Source organism: Piliocolobus tephrosceles, chromosome 13, assembly GCF_002776525.5.
Source record: "Piliocolobus tephrosceles isolate RC106 chromosome 13, ASM277652v3, whole genome shotgun sequence".
NCBI classification, from domain to species: domain Eukaryota; kingdom Metazoa; phylum Chordata; class Mammalia; order Primates; family Cercopithecidae; genus Piliocolobus; species Piliocolobus tephrosceles.
The window spans coordinates 85144966-85158724 of NC_045446.1; positions in this window are offsets into that span (position 1 = coordinate 85144966).

Here is a 13759-nt window from a genome sequence, read left to right on the forward strand (position 1 = left end):
ATTTATATGTTTATATATTATATATTGCATCTAATTATATATTTATATATTATAATATATAAATATATTATATGTATTTATAAATATATATCATGTATAATATATTTATATATAATTTTATATATTATATATATTTTCCTTAGACAACCATTTCCTTAGAAATATTTTCCTTAGATAACCATTATTCATTTTTGTTTCAATGAAACATTTAAAGGACGGAAATAGATGTGAACATTAAGTCTTACATTATATACCACATTTTTCTTTTACTGTATGTAGGTGTTAGAGTGATTAATAAAACACACATTTGTTCAAAAACTTTACTAAACATGTAGTAAATTTTGCTGTTATGTGCATTCTCAACTGGTAGATGCTAAAGCTACGACTGTTTTCATGTAGAGGTTAAAAGAAAACTCTTTGGTGTTAAAATTTCTCAACAAGGAACCTCTATCTTAGTTACACTGTCAATTATCTCGGGGTGACTCCTGGAATTTGATGCATGCTTGATGCCTTCATGATGCCTTCATGATGCCTTCTCCATTTTGAATGCCCATCTAACCTCTTCTACTTGCAAAATCCTACTGTTTTGAAGGTCTAGCTCAATGATAAATTTCTTTGTAAAGTTTCTCCCCATGCTCTGAGACAGAATTAATTGTACTATTTTCATTATTCTCTGAGCACTCTGTCCATCCCTCTAGCATAGCAATTACCACATTATATGATTGTTGTTTACTTTCTCTCTCATTCACTGCACTCTATTCTTACTTATCCTTTCACTTTTTAAATTTCAAATACCCAATGCAGAATTAATACATGTTGGCTTATACTGAATTGCAGATTTTTCTCTTATTATTATTAATGGTTGTCTCTGACTGTACACAATCAAAACAAGGCCATAAACTGAATGGCTTATCTTTAACCTTACCTCTGTGAAGCCTTCTAGGGGATAGCAGTCATTCCAACCACCATTCCTAGTGTTTTCTAAAGTTGTGCAGGAGATGAAGGTTCCTGCTTTTGTGTTTCTGCTGAGATTATTACTTCTCCTTACAAGGACTTCCTATAAAAAGAGTAAAGACTCCATTTTGAAAGATCTTTAAGAAGAAATGAGGGAGAAAATGTAAATAATGTTCAATGAAGGTAAGAGTTATGGAGGAGAGAGGAGAACATGTCTCTTGCTATTGTCTAGAATTTCCCTTAGGGCAGAACTTGTGTTCACCATTGGCTTTGTATTATTTGTTCATTCATCCATTTACTGAATACATATTTAGGGAGTGCCTATGGTGTGCCAGGCATTGCTTCAGTCCTAAGGAAAATGCTGAATATGGTAGACAAGGTCTCGCTCTTTATGTAGTTTACAATCTCCTGGGCATTTCACCAGGTTGCTAAGTGACTTATGTGGAAGTTAACCCAATGGCATGTCAATAGATAATTAGTCAATGGTGTCTGTCAGATATTTCTTATGTGTTCATATCAGTGCTAAGCTTTGTAGGTAGATCCTTTCTGTAAAGAATTTAGAATGTGAAAACTAGTAGAGTCCTGTACAAAATGGCAGAAAGAGTCAGCAAATCAGATGGTTCATAATACAAGGACATTAGCAGTTTAGAGAGTCTTGTCTGGAAGTACCATAGATGGGCATACCAGAGGCCTTTGGATGATCCCCTGAAGCCCTTTTCCCCTGCTCCCTCTACCTCCAGTGCCTAGCATGCAGACTTGCCTGATGAAAGAGTTTTAAAATGTTTGCTCTGGTTGAAAGCCTATGCAATTGTATGTGGATCCAGGTCCACAGCCAAGTTTCACAGGAAGTGGTAATGAACTTGAGGCCTGAAGAATAAGGAGTAAATAGTTTGTGATGGGGCACAGGAGGATTCCAGATAGAACAAGAACATGTGTGGAGGCCTAGAGGAGGCAGAGAGCAGGGATTTCAAGGGCTGTATTCTGTCAGTATGGCAGGAGCATAGAGAAGGCAGTATGGGAGTGTCAGGAGATGAAGCTGGAAACACAGAAGTGAAATCATGTAGGATTTCGTTACCTTGCTGCTGTTATATAATAGAGGTCCTCTACCTGCATAATGCCCAATCATGGTGTGACACTCTCTCTGACTTTGATGTGTTATAAATTCATTTTTGATTTTAGGTTTTGCTGACATACAAATTTGCAGACACCCACGCAAATGCACATACAAAGTTTTATGAAAGAGCACTTGACATGATCCCTTTTGTGCCGACTATGAAGTCCTCCAGTGACAAAAGTTGACGATTCAGGGGTTAATGATTACTTTGTAATGTCAACAAAAGAGTAAAGTCACAAGGTCTTAAGACAACATGAATCTGTTGAAGGAGAGGGAAAATGGTTAAGCATGAAGACAAAGCTCAAGAAAAGATTAATATGGAAGATAAGAAATAGTACCCAGTATAAAAATTACCCTTGATGTATGACTCAGCTCCAGCATATAGTGAGTTCTATTCTTGTGTCTGTAGCACAGGAGGAATCTAGATAGGACCTCATCCTCCTCTTCTACTAAGATTGCAAAAGGGAGATGAGCTATCCTATTTCTTCTTGCAAAATAACAGAGATTGCCTGGGAAGAGTATATTAGTGGGCCAATTACAGCTGCATACTTAAATATGCAGACAGCTTTCAATTACTGGAATGGAGAGAGATGAGAATGTAAAAAAAAAAAAAAAAACAAAAAAAAACCAGCCTAACGACAGACAATCCAAAAGTCACTGAATCTTGGCTTTTGAATGAATTGCATTGTTTTTTTGCAGCAGCAGATTTGTGTTCCTAATTATGCCTTGCTTAAGCTAATATTAAAATGAGTTTGCATTCCCAGAGAAAGCACACACCAGCTGGGCAAAGAAAAGAGAGGGTCCAAAAACTTGGTGAGTGATGGGGTATGGGTAGTCATAAAGGAAGGGGTCTAGGGCTAAATATTTACCATAATAATAAAAAATAGCCCTCCCAGTTCTTCCCAAATCACATCAATATGCTGTAGCACACAAATACACACACACACACACACGAAAATTTATTATTGCTAAATCAAGAAACCAAATAAAAGCAAGCACAACTTTACATATAATGTAGAAAATAATTTCTTGTTTAACATTATCTTGCATTTCAAAAACCAAAATGTCTTTGTTATAATATAGTGGTGGGGGGAATCATACTTAAAAGCTGTTTGACCTCTGTGAAATTTGAACCTTAATTATCGCTTAACCTATGAAAACTCTGCCAATATTATAACAGTAAGTCCCTTCAGAACCATAATTAAATTTCTGCCTGTGGGTTATATGGATAAATACTGTAAGAGGGGCAAATCAATTATGTGAACATTTAAGTGAGCCATAAAATCCAGGATTCCTTCTGGAGATGAGAGTTCCTAACTGTTATTTGAGAATTCTAGGATTATATCAAAAGAATAATTATACCACCTTACTCTAGAGATAACTAAGGTTGATTACCATGCCTGGTAAGTGAGAGTCTGAGAAAGTGCAATCACAGTCATGGAATTTATACTGAGAGTCAGAGAATATTAGAGAGCAAAGAGGATGATAGAAGTAGCCGCTAAGATTTACTGAGTGTTTACTATGGGGTATGCATGGTTTTAGTCCAACACTTCCTGTTAGAAGTAAGGAAATTGAGGTCTGCAGAGGTTAAAAGACTCAGTCAAGCTGCCTGATTAGGAATGGCCAGAGGCAGAACTAGAACCCAAGATTTCTGACTCTTATCCCAGGGCTTTTCTTCTACTCCAGACTCTGTCTGTAAGCTAGAAGATCCTATCAATCAATCACACCCACTGGCTTTTCTTTTTCCATCACATAAATGTGCTGGGCACGTGGAAAAAGCATGGACTTTAGACTCCAACCTCGATTTGATCACTTGCTTCTTACTGGAAAGTCTGACCTGCTGAAGGACTGCTGTGTTTCTCCGCTGCTTCCTGGAATAAAGTCTAATATCCTTGCTTGGTCTGCAAGGCTGGTGCTGGTGGCTGAGGCTGTGCTCATCTTACTAGCTTCACCTTATGATGGTTGCACCTCTGGCCTCTGCTCTACCTGTCCTGGCGTATTTTCCCTTCTTTGAAAGGCCATGCTTCCTTCTGCTGTTGGGGCTCCTTGGTGCTGGTGTAGGGAGTGCTCATTTGCCTGCCTCCTAAGCAATTCCTTGGGTCTCAACTTCAATCTCGCTTCCTCGGGGAGGTCCTCTTGGATCTCCAGATTGGGTTGGCTCCCTCTGCTACTTGTTCTCACAGCATTTTCACTTGCCCTACCATAATTAATTAACTACTTGTGTGGTTGTTGAATTGACACTCCCCTACAAGGATGCAAGCTCTGTGAGGCAGGGGCAGGGCCTTTATTGTTCATTTTGGTGTCCCCAGTGCTGAGGTCCATAGGAGGCACTTAAATATCGTATGAATGAATGAACCCACCTTGAACCTGAGTTTTTTTCTTCTATGAAGTAGATATAACAAGCTTTGGGGATTGTCAGTGCTAAAAGCCATATTTATTTAAGGTATCCTGTTCAGCATCAGCAGCAGCATAGAACTTGACAAATGTGATTTCCATTTTATGCACCTTCTTCCTTCCAGGACAGTGCCCTGAGGCACCATGACTGCGGCAACATCTTAAAAAAAAAGATGGAATTACCTTCTGCATAGTTTAGGTATGAAGTGTATTTTATGAATTCTGTGTTCTTGCATCCTGGATGCCCACTGATGGCATATGAGGCAGCTTTCCATGAAACAGTGTTTTTGATAAAACAGGGCACCTCACTCCCCAGCTGGACAGGATGACACAGCACTTACTGTAGGCATCATTCTATCATTCTTTCCGGGTCAGAACATGAAGCTAATCACCCTGCTGAATATGGAACAGACGAAAGGGGCGCAGCTGCTCTTCTCAGCTGGCGAGCTGCTGGAGCTTGAACCAGTGTGGTTTTCAGGTGTCTTTTTCCCCCCAAACCCAGACAGAGTGACAAGGAGGTGGCTTGGATTTGTGCTTACTAGAAGCCCCTGGCCATGCTTTCCTTTGGAAGGAAACCTGTAGTTCTCTTCCTTCCCCCGCAGCTAGAATCCAGACTGCCTGAAGACAATGAACTTTGTTTCCTTCTCAGCAGGCTCTCCTGTGGATTGTAACTCTCCTGCAAGCCCTTGACCCTCTGCTGCTTTGGAAACTCTGTGAGGAGTATGGAAGAGGAAACTGATAGACAATTGGGGCCAGGTTTTTGGTTTTTGTTTGTTTTTGGGTTTTTTTGAGACAGGGTTTCGCTCTTGTTGCCCAGGCTGGAGTGCAAAGCTACCATCCCGGCTCACTGCAACCTCCGCCCCCTGGGTTAAAGTGATTCTCTCGCCTCAGCCTCCCTAGTAGCTGGGATTACAGGTATGCACCACTGCGCCCGGCTAATTTTGTAACTTTAGTAGAGACGGGGTTTCTCCATGTTGGTCAGGTTGGTCTCGAACTCCTGGCCTCAGGTGCTCTGCCCACCTTGGCTTCTCAAAATGCTGGGATTACAGACGTGAGCCACCACGCCTAGCCTGTTTTTCGTTTTTAATATAAAGAGAGGTGAGATGCGGCATGTTCAGGGATGTCGGCAGCAGAGAAGTCATGTCACAAACTCTTTAGGAACAAGCTATGGATGGGTCAAGTTTGGGTTTACATTAAAGGGAAAGGAAACATTTTATTGTAATTTAAGGCAATAAAACTGGTGTTTAAGGCCATGGGTATGAAATTAGATTTAGAACCAAGACTTGTCATTTATCTGTCTGGCCTTGAGTACTTACTTTACCTTTCTAAAACTCAGTTTACTCATTTGCAAAGTGGACACACTTTTAGTACCTATCTTGTAGGGTAGGGATTGGCAAAGTTTTTCTGAAAAGGGCCAGAGGGTAAATATTTTAGGCTTTACAATACAGATAGCCTTTGTATCAAATTCTTTTTGTACAAATCCATAAACCTTTTAAAATATACAATTAGCTTGAGGGCCATGCAAAGCAGGCCCAGAGCCATACTTGGCATCCCCTGTTTAGGGTTAGATGAGTAAGTGAGATAAAATATATAACATTGGATCTAATGTTTTCTCTATGTACGTTATGTATTGGTCCATTACATTGGACCTAAAACATAGTGAATTCTCAATAAACAGTGGATGTGATTATTCACACCTGGTGATTGTTTGGAAGGCTAACTAAGGGCAATAGCCAGAGCTTCAGGCTTATTAACTCAGCAACACTGCCACACACACATCTAACAGAACAGACATTTACAAAGGAAAATGTAACTCATACAAATCGGAACTATTAATATGATCCTCATTATTGGACTGAAAGTATTTGAAAATTAAATATTAAATGCCCCTTTTGGGGGACAGCCGGGTGCAAGCCTTTGCCATGCACCCCTTGTGTTCTATTTCACTACATTCCTGCCAGGTAGTTTTTATTGTCCCTGTTACAGAAGAGGAGCAGAGGCTTGAGGAAGGGAACTACCCCAAAAACCAGTTCTGTCTGCCCAGGGCCTTCTAGTCTCTATTCTCTTTTTAATATACATGCATTTGCATCATCTTTTGCTCCCTGACTCTGAAATAGATGGCTGCCTGCTGAATGGAATTTAATGAGTGGTTCAGAGTCAGTTCCTAATTGTATTCCTCCTGTGTACCAAGTCCTGTGCTACACACTGAAATTTTTTTGTGAATAGATAGCACAGTCTCTCTTGTTAAAGAGTTCAAAGTCTAGCAGGAAAGACACTACCTGTATAGCAAATCATAACATATTATGAAAGTCTTCTATTAGTCACGCTTGGCAGAAACTTACCAAAGTCAAGTCTTTGTCTTTTGAAGGCCACTGTGACAATGCCTAGATTTGTGTTAAAAATATCCAACTTGGATCCTATCACAATCTCCTACTCCAATATAAAATCTTCATCAGTTCCCTGTTACCCACAGAATGAAGCTCACACTTCTTGGATTCTATTCAAGGCTTTATACCAAAGCTTCCCAGTGGGTGTGCCAGATACGCTGAGATGCTGATCCACCGCAGCAGCCTTGTCATTTCCCCCGATGTACACTACACATATGATCATTATTCTACACATGCCTTAATCTGAAGTGGTTTGGGACAAACTGTCTTTTACGAACTGTCCCTGACTTACTTTTCCTGCCTAATTGCCCTCAGTTGTCGCAGTGCACATGGTGTCTGCTCACTGATCCTTATATATTGTCCATGTTTTTCAACCTCCGCACCTTTGCTTATGTGGTTATCTCTGCCTAGAAGTCCTGCCCTACCATGTGACTACTTCTGCATAGCCTGCACATTCTTTACAACAATAACCCATAAATTAGGTCTTTCATGAAGAATTCTCCAAGTTCATTGTCCCTTGAACTTTAATAGTGTCTTATCTTTTTTATGGCACATGTCCTCTGTTATATCCTTAGTAGTAAAAGGACCTAGTGCTGCTGAGTCTTGCATGTAGTAGGGCTCAGGTGGCCAGCTGGCCAGACCGTCTGTCTTCCCTGCTCTATTTGTGGAATCTTAGGAAAATTACTTTTATCAGTGGCTCTTAAACAAGGCTGCACATTAGAATTGCCTGAAAAGGTGTTTTGTTTTGTTCTTTAATATCTGGATGACCAGGAAATACCCCAGACCAATTAAATAAAAAACTCTAGGGGGTCGGCTCCAGCGTCAAAGCTCCCCAGGTGACTCCAATATGCAGTCAGGGTCAAGAGCCACTGTTTTAAACAATCTGAGCTTTGTTTCCAGGGTTTTTCTAAATATTAAATGCAATGTTTGCGAAAACTTGGCCCAGTGCCTGGTGTATAGTGAGTGTGCAGTAACTGTTAATTGTTGTATTGTATTATATTTTACCCTGGTTTTTCAGTTCATTGCTAATAATGTCTTGCACATAGTAGGTACTGAATAAACACTGGTTGAATGAAGAAATGCTACTTAGGGAGACCCAAGAGGAAGCCCCAGAACGTTGTTGCTGAGAAGTGGCTTCAATGAGGAACTAAAGGTTGTGCCTGGAGAAGAGGCATGGGGTTGGCAGAGGGGCAAGTGGTCTATCCTGGGTGCAGGCAGTGGGCTGGAGGGGGGTGTTAGCCTTTACAGTTTTGAAAGCAATAATAAAACCAAATAAAAGTCAGTCTGCTTTTTGTTATCACCATGCACTGGAAATTCCTAGCAACACCAGTGATAAAGTGTTTCTTGCAGGAGCAGACTTCTCCCAACATCCCTGCCCCCCTTCCCCTTAGCTTGGTAACCACTGGCCTGCAGCCCAGCAGGAAAGGACTGAAGAGCTCTTATAGTCAGCACTATTAATGAGCTAAATGGCTTGAGAAAGAAACAAGGGAACTGTAAATTATATTTATAAATTAAGTCATATAAAGCTGGACTAAGTAATTAAACTGTGCACCCATAATTAAATACTTGTATAGCATTTGGGATCTGAGATTTCTTTCCACTGTAATAAACTAGCTTTGACCTCTAAATGGTTGGCGGTCTGTGTGGTGAGGTAATGACTCATACAGAGGTCCTGGGCGGAGTGATGCCAAGGTCACTGTCTAAACAGAAGGATCCTTGAGGGATATCAATAGAGGTGGTCAATGCGATGGATAAGAGATACACAGGTCAAGTGAAAAGTAGAGAGAAAGCCTCACACTCCCGCGAACCTATGAGAAGCAACATTAGCGTCCTAGATTAGTGAAGGAAGGCCAAGAAGCAGGCTGAGTAGAAAGGGAAGTCCTTCCTATTTTTGGCCCCAGACAACCCTCGCACTTTCATTTTCTGTTCTCCCCTTCTGCTGCCCCACCTAGAGCCCCAGATGTCAATATGCATTCTCTGAACACAATCTACTTCTAATGTCTCTCTCTGCCTTTGCCCTTATCATTCCCTGCATGTCCTTCCCTTCTCCTTTCCTTATCTAGCCATTTAGTCCTTCAAGCTTTAGCTCCAGGGTGCCTCAGGGAGTATATTTCTGGCTCATTTTGGTAGGTGGTAAGTGTTCCTCTGGTTCCCACAGTTACGTTGAGGTATAATCCTCTGCAGAACCTCTCCCCCTATAAGGTCCTAGGAACCAAAGTTCCTCTTGTGAGTTCCTAAAAGTTGCTTGGCACGATGGAAGATGCTTAATAATAATCTGCTAAGTGAGGAAATGAATGAAGGGTAATTCTGTGAAGAAGGAGGTGGTATTCTTATTTTTCAGGTAGAAGAGCTAGACTGTAAGCTCTTGAGGCTAGGAGGTATATTTTATTCAATTCTGTATGGGCAACAGCAAAGTGCTCAGCCGACAGAAATTGTTCCAGGAATAATTGCTAGGTGAACAGGAGACATCAAAAGGAGATTGTCTTTGGCACAAATTCCCCTTATCCCAGTTCCTCGCCTCCAAATAGAGTAAGAATACTGCTAGCACAGGTGTCAATGTAAACTGGTGTTTACAAAGCATTATTGTCTGTGTTAGTAAAAATAGGTAGGAGGAGACCAGGAAACATAACCAGATCTAAGGTTGAAGTGAGATTTGTCGGAGGGGTGGGAGGAAAGAGATGGGAAAGAGGGATGCTGGAGCCTGGGAGGCCCAGATGTGGGAATTCAGGGAAAGGATAAATAGAAGACGATGATGAAAAAGAGAGCCAGAGCAGCCTCAAAAGGGAGATGACACAAGAAATGAGGAGTCAACAGGGCACAGTTAGGTTTGAGGGGAGAGTGATCAGCTGTCAGATAAGCTATGCAAATGGCAAGGGAATGTTTTCAGGATGAAAGAAGGATGGGGAGAGAACTGGGAGTTGGGGACACTGAACCAGGAGGCGCTGGGAGGAGTCCAGGGGAGAGGCCCAGCTGACTGTGTTGCTCACAAGCACCCAAATGGTTCAGAGACACACCAGGGTTTGAAATCTGCTGGCGGTGGTTAAAGAACTCAGACTCTGGGCTCACACAGAACTGCTGAGGGTAAAGGTCTGCATCGCCATTCCTTATGTGTGGCCTTGGGGAAGTTGTGTCATATCTCTAAGTCTCAGTTTCCTTATATGTATAATGGGAATAAATGTGTCTGCCTCTTAGTGTGGTTGTGAGAAATCAGTGAGTTAATATCTATGAGGAGTGCCTGGTCCAGAGTAAATGCTCAATAAATATCAGCAGTAATAGTTACATGTAAAATCTAATTTGACATTTGACTCACAGATTCCATGTTTTTCTGTGCCTTTTATCCCAAGAAAGGGGAATGCCCAAAGCGCCTCTGGGCACCCCTTATTTCTATAGGTAGCAGATATAGGAAGCTGGAGGGAAGAGCATTACACACTTCTTAGGCGTTGTTTTTATTAGGGCTTCACTATGTTCATTCTGTTATGAAGTTCTGTGTTCCCCAGTGGGTTGCACAAGAGCCAGCTGTGTATCCCTGGGGAAGTGAAGTGCCCTCTCTGAGCCGTAGATCATTCATTTATAAGTTTAGAAGGATTGTTTTTCTAATTCCCTAATGGCCTTTCTCATCTAACATTTCATGATGTCAATAAGTCTAAATCAGTCAAGGCCTGAGGTGGGAGTGCGGGGAGAGGTGGGCACTGGCTGGGGACATCCTAGTTGCTTGTAAGGCCAGGGAGCTGCCGTGGTTGCGGTCTTCAGTCTCAGAGTTCCAGAGAGTACTCAGAACGGCTGTATATCTCGCACTGGGAGAAGGGCAGAGGGATGAATGTCCCAGCGAGCCTCTGTTCTGGTCAGGCAGTGGCCATGAAACATTTATTGGGGAATAGGGCAAGTATAAAGAAGTATTGCAGGAGGACCCTGCAGCCGTTTGTCTCTCTGCAGCCCTGAATTTACAGGATTGCCAGGTAAGAATTAGATTAGGTGCTGCAATGTTTTATCAGACCAGATGTCCTATCGTGTAAATCCCCTCAATATCAGCCCTTACAGGCTTAATGAAATTGCAAGAAAACCCCTGTGCTCTCTCCTTGAGCCCTCATATTTATTTAGGTCATCTATAATTTGAGAAAATATCCTTTTCAATACCCAAAGGCTCCTTTCTGTGCCTCTCTCTTTTTCTCTCTCTCTCTTTCCCTGCAGACATGTTTTTCTGTAAATACTGCAGCTCAGCTCTGAATCACACATCAAAGCATTTCTTCTTCATTCATCTTTTGAGGCCAAATTGCAACTTATAATGTCTGTGGTTTTCACTAATCTGTTTCCATGTCATCTCACTTTAAATCAGCAGAAAGCAGCTCACAATAACACACTGAAGCTGCCTCATGGAAGCAGAAAGTGTAATTTGAGTACGGCATTATTGAGTCTCAGTACCCACAGGTAGAACTGTCTGGGGCCTTTATTATACCCAACATTAATCTCGGTAAACAACTTGTTTTGATGAAAGCTGAAAGCCAGATGAAACAACGAAAATTCATGGTTATCAGAAAACAAAACGTGATCCCTTTCTCCTCCCACCTCTTCCGGCACTTTTCTGTGACATCTAAGGCTTTGATAATTTGGTCCCCATAAAGGGAGGGCAGGAGTCAGGCTATTTGCCTCAAAGAACATGCCGATAGACCGTTCCAGAACCTTTTGAGAAGTAGACATTTGCAGAGCCGGGTCAGAGTCTAGGGCCTGGGAGGAGTCCTGGAGAGCTACAGGTTTTGGGCTTTTTTTTTTTTTTTTTTCCTCCTTGGAAGAAAGCATTCCTGAAGGCAATTATTATGCCTTGTTATTTAACCCCAGCTGGTTGTCTCCTGGGAACAGAGCTGACATCCATTGTGACCATCCTCAGCTTTTCAGGTGAAACATGGTTCCTTAGAGGCTCCAGGATCTAAGCGGGTGTGATAAACCAAGAACACGTACACTAATGGAAAACATTTGCATGGATAAGCTAGGGTTAAACACACCATTGAATAAAAACTGTATTGTTAAGCACATCAGTTTTTCACAAGTACTGGATGGAAATAATAGTATGAATAATCTTTATTCTTGCTGAATTTCTCTAGGGGACTTTAAGGAGCTTAGTTGTTACTCAGGCCAACCAATGGAAGGTTGATGATTTAGCATCTCCAAGTCCTCCAGTGCCTCGGGGTTTAATTTCAGGCCCAACTCCCTCCAGGCTAATAGAATCTGCCCTACTTTCCCGGAGAGGAGCCAGTAAAGATCTCTGTGTTTGATCTTCTGGGAAGTACACTAGCCACAGAAAGGTATCCAGTCGGGGGAGACCTGGGGGAGGTAGCGGGGAGTGTTGAGGGTCTGGGGAGATAGGGAAGGAGGAGAGTTTGGTTAAAATTCCTAGTTCAGTCTTCCCTGGGAAGGAGATGCACCATCATGACACTATACAGTGTGCTTTAGTTTACAAAGCAAATTCAGATCAAAAAGTTCTATATAATGTAAGTCAGGAAGGAGACATTATCTTCATTTTATAGATGAGGAAATCAAATCTCTGAGGGACTGCAGTAATTAATTGCCCACAATTATACAGCTATTGATACTAAGGGCAAAAGGAAATCTTCAAAGCCAGTGTTTCTGTCATACTCCAGTCTGCTCACAGAGACCCACGAGGCTAAGGTTAAACCCATCACTGAATAAGCACAGAGCTGGTACTTGCAGGTCATCCAGTCCTCACTGTAACTGAGTGAAGTAGATGTTATTATCTCCATTTTGCAGATGGGTAAACCAAATTTTGGGGCATTTAAACCTCCTTCCCAATGTCACATAGCTAGTAAGTGGCAGAGCTTGGATTTGAACCTAAGTCTTCTGATCCTAAATGCAGCACTCTTTCTAAGTCACCTTGCTGGATATTGGAAAGTCAATCTGGAAATAAAGAATGTCAGCCCTTTGCTGTCCTGAATTGTCTGGATCCATTGTCTATACTAGGAAACTAATGAAAATTTCATCACTTTTCTATAGAAATATAGGGTTGTAATGAGTCCTTTGCCCTAATTATGTGCAGCACAATTATGTCCCTTCCTACTGAAGACAAAGGTAGCTTTATAGACGTGCTATGCAAATGTAGTTGGGGGGGTGATGATTTTGTAATGAACTTGAAGTGGGTTGTCAGGATCAGACAATAAATGGATGAGGACAGGGCAGGGTAAGGCAAGGTGGAAAGGGGTGTGCTGCCCTCAAAAGTCTCATTTGGTTTAAAAAAACAGGTTTGGTGAGGAGGCTGACTAAAAGCAAACACTGGAGACACATTACACGGTAAAAAGCACAGGACTGGATAGATCTCCTCCAGAAGGGGAGATCTAAAGCAGAAAGTGGTTTTGGGAATCTAACGAAAGCAAGGCCCATCTATCTAAATAACTTCGCATGCACACACCACTGTTTTCCTAACCTGTAGCCCTGGAAAAGTGCCCTTTTCCAAGAGATAACACAAAAGAAGACTTAAGCAATTATTTATTAAACTTAGTCTGTCAGTGAGGCATCGGAATTGGGACTTGTTAAGGGAAAGATGGAATGGAATCCAGGAAAGCAAGGAACTGCTATGGAGTCTGTAGTTTGGGTCTGAAAAGGAGATTTGCATTTGGAACCCTGTCAGAAAGAACCTGAAGCTCAAAACGCCAAGCCAAGCAGCTAAGCCAAGGCATATTGCATCCATCAAGAAACCAGCCAGTTGGGGGTGAAGTCGGCTGGGCCAGGAGCTAGTCTGCTGAGTGGAACTGTGCCAGGTGGGAATTGGTGACTAACCTGGGGAAAATATTTATAATTTACTTATCAGTAAACATCATGTACTCTGAAACGTGGCATGTTGAGGTCAAGTAGATTTTCTCTTAATGGCTTCCTGAGTGCATTCTGCCCACGGATTCACAGAAGA